The sequence below is a fragment of the Neopelma chrysocephalum genome, unplaced genomic scaffold, assembly GCF_003984885.1.
Source record: "Neopelma chrysocephalum unplaced genomic scaffold, ASM398488v2 Primary Assembly neopelma1_328, whole genome shotgun sequence".
NCBI classification, from domain to species: domain Eukaryota; kingdom Metazoa; phylum Chordata; class Aves; order Passeriformes; family Pipridae; genus Neopelma; species Neopelma chrysocephalum.
The window spans coordinates 16,065-18,388 of NW_020897991.1; the positions used below are offsets into that span (position 1 = coordinate 16,065).

Below are 2,324 nucleotides of genomic sequence, written 5' to 3' on the forward strand. Positions count from 1 at the left end.
TCAGGAATTTTTTCCCTCCAAAGGCACCAAACCAACTCTCAATCCCAGAAATTCCCACTTTTCCTCCCCAAAATCAGGAATTTTTCCCTCAGGATGCACCAAACCAACCTCCAATCCCGGAAATTCCCAATTTTCCTCCCCAAAATTAGGAATTTTTCCCTCAGGATGCACCAAAGCCACCTCCAATCCCGGAAATTCCCACCTTTCCTCCCCAAAAATGGGAATTTTTCCCTCCAAAGACACCAAATCAACCTCTTATTCCCTGGAATTCCCACTTTTCCTCCCTAAAACTGGGAATTTTTCCCTCCAAAGGCACCAAACCCACCTCCAACCTCCCAGAATTCCCATCTTCCCTTCCCAAAACCAGGAATTTTTTCCCTCCAAAGGCACCAAACCAACCTCCAACCCCTGAAATTCCCACTTTTCCTCCCCAAATCTGGGAATTTTTCCCTCCAACCCCCCGGAATTCCCGCCCCAATCCCGGCTCTCCCGTTTCCGGGCGGTCGCTCCCGGCATTCCCAGAATTCCCGGCTGTTTTCCCGGCGCTCCCTGGCTTTTGTTTGTGCCCCTGGAATTTTTTTTTCCGGCTGTTTTGTGTTTCCCTGGCTCGGATCCATTCCAGGATTATCCCAAAGCCTTTGGAAAAGTTCTCATTAGGAATTATCCCAGGATTCCTCTTCCCGGAAATCCCAGGAATGGCCCAACCGAGCTCCTTCTTCCCACTAAAACCGGGATCAGGAGACAAATTCCGCTCCTGGGAGCCATGGAAGCACTTCCCAGATATTTTCCACTCCGGAATTCGGAATAAAATCCCGGATTTTCCACTGGTTTTGGGCAAAAGCGACGCCCGGCACAGAATTCCCAAGAAATTCCAAAGGAGAAGCTCCAAAATATCTGGGAATTCCTGGGAATTCCCAGTCCCAGCTGGGAATTCTGGTCCCATTCCCAAAAAGTTCCAAAGGAGAAGCTCCAAAATATCCAGGAATTCGCGGGAATTCCCAGCTGGGAATTCCAGTCCCATTCCCGAAAAATTCCAAAGGAAAAACTCCAAAATATCCGGTAATTCCTGGGAATTCCCAGCTGGGAATTCCGGACCCATTCCCAAAAAATTCCAAAGGAGAAGCTCCAAAATATCTGGGAAAAGGGATGGAAGGAGGCCCTGAAGGAGCAGTTTCAGATCCCGATCCCAAAGTTCCAGCTGGGAATTCCAGTCCCATTCCCGAAAAGTTCCAAAGAAGAGACTCCAAAATATCTGGGAATTCCTGGGAATTCCCAGTCCCAGCTGGGAATTCCGGTCCCATTCCGAAGAAATTCCAAAGGAGAAGCTCAGAAATATCCGGTAGTTCCTGGGAATTCCCAGTCCCAGCTGGGAATTCCGGTCCCATTCCCAAACAATTCCAAAGGAGAAGCTCAAAAATAGCCCGGAATTCTCGGGAATTCCCAGTCCCAGCTGGGAATTCCATTCCCATTCCCAAAAAATTCCAGAGCTCCAAAATATCCGGGAAAAGGGATGAAAGAAGGTCCTGAAGGAGCAGTTTCGGATCCCGATCCCAAAGTCCCAGCTGGGAATTCCAGTCCCATTCCCGAAAAATTCCAAAGGAGAAACTCCAAAATATCTCGGAATTCCTGGGAATTCCCAGTCCCAGCTGGGAATTCCAGACCCATTCCCGAAAAATTCCAAAGGAAAAACTCCAAAATATCCGGGAATTCCAGTCCCATTCCCAAAAAATTCCCAAAAAATTCCCAAGTTCCAAAATATCCGGGAAAAAGGACGAAAGGAGGCCCCGAAGGAGCAGTTTCAGATCCTGATCCCAAAGTTCCAGCTGGGAATTCCAGTCCCATTCCAAGGTATCCCAGTGCCGTTCCCGGGATGCTCCGAGCCATATCCGGGCGGGAAGATCTCCCGAGGGAGATTCCCGGTTTTCCGGCAGGAAACGGGAATTCAGACGAGTTCGTGGAGCTCCAAAAACTCCTGAAAATCCTTGGAGTTGCTGCTTTTCCAAGAGTTTTCCCAAAATCCCACGACATTCCCGGAGGTGCTGCCGCTCGGAAAACTCGGAGCAGGAAATTCCCAGGCTGGAATTCCGATCCCGACGGATCCCGACGGTGCCGGTGGCTCCTCCCAAGGGAAGTTTAAGGAAACTCAAGTCCCTTATCCAAGGAAAACTCATTTTCCAGCAGGAATTCCAACCCCTTTAGGGAAACTCGAGCCCCTTTTCCAGGGAAAATTCCTTTTCCAGCAGAATTCCAAGCTCTTAAAGGAAACTTGAGTCCCTTATCCAAGGAAAATTCATTTTCCAGTGGGAATTCCAACCCCTTTAAGG

General features: G+C 49.1%; 1 protein-coding gene across 1 annotated transcript in view; it reads right to left on the reverse strand.

The window, feature by feature from the left end:
• BRD4 (bromodomain containing 4) overlaps window positions 1–2,324 on the reverse strand; it is a 21,757-nt gene that overhangs the window by 15,369 nt on the left and 4,064 nt on the right. The window lies entirely within an intron of this gene.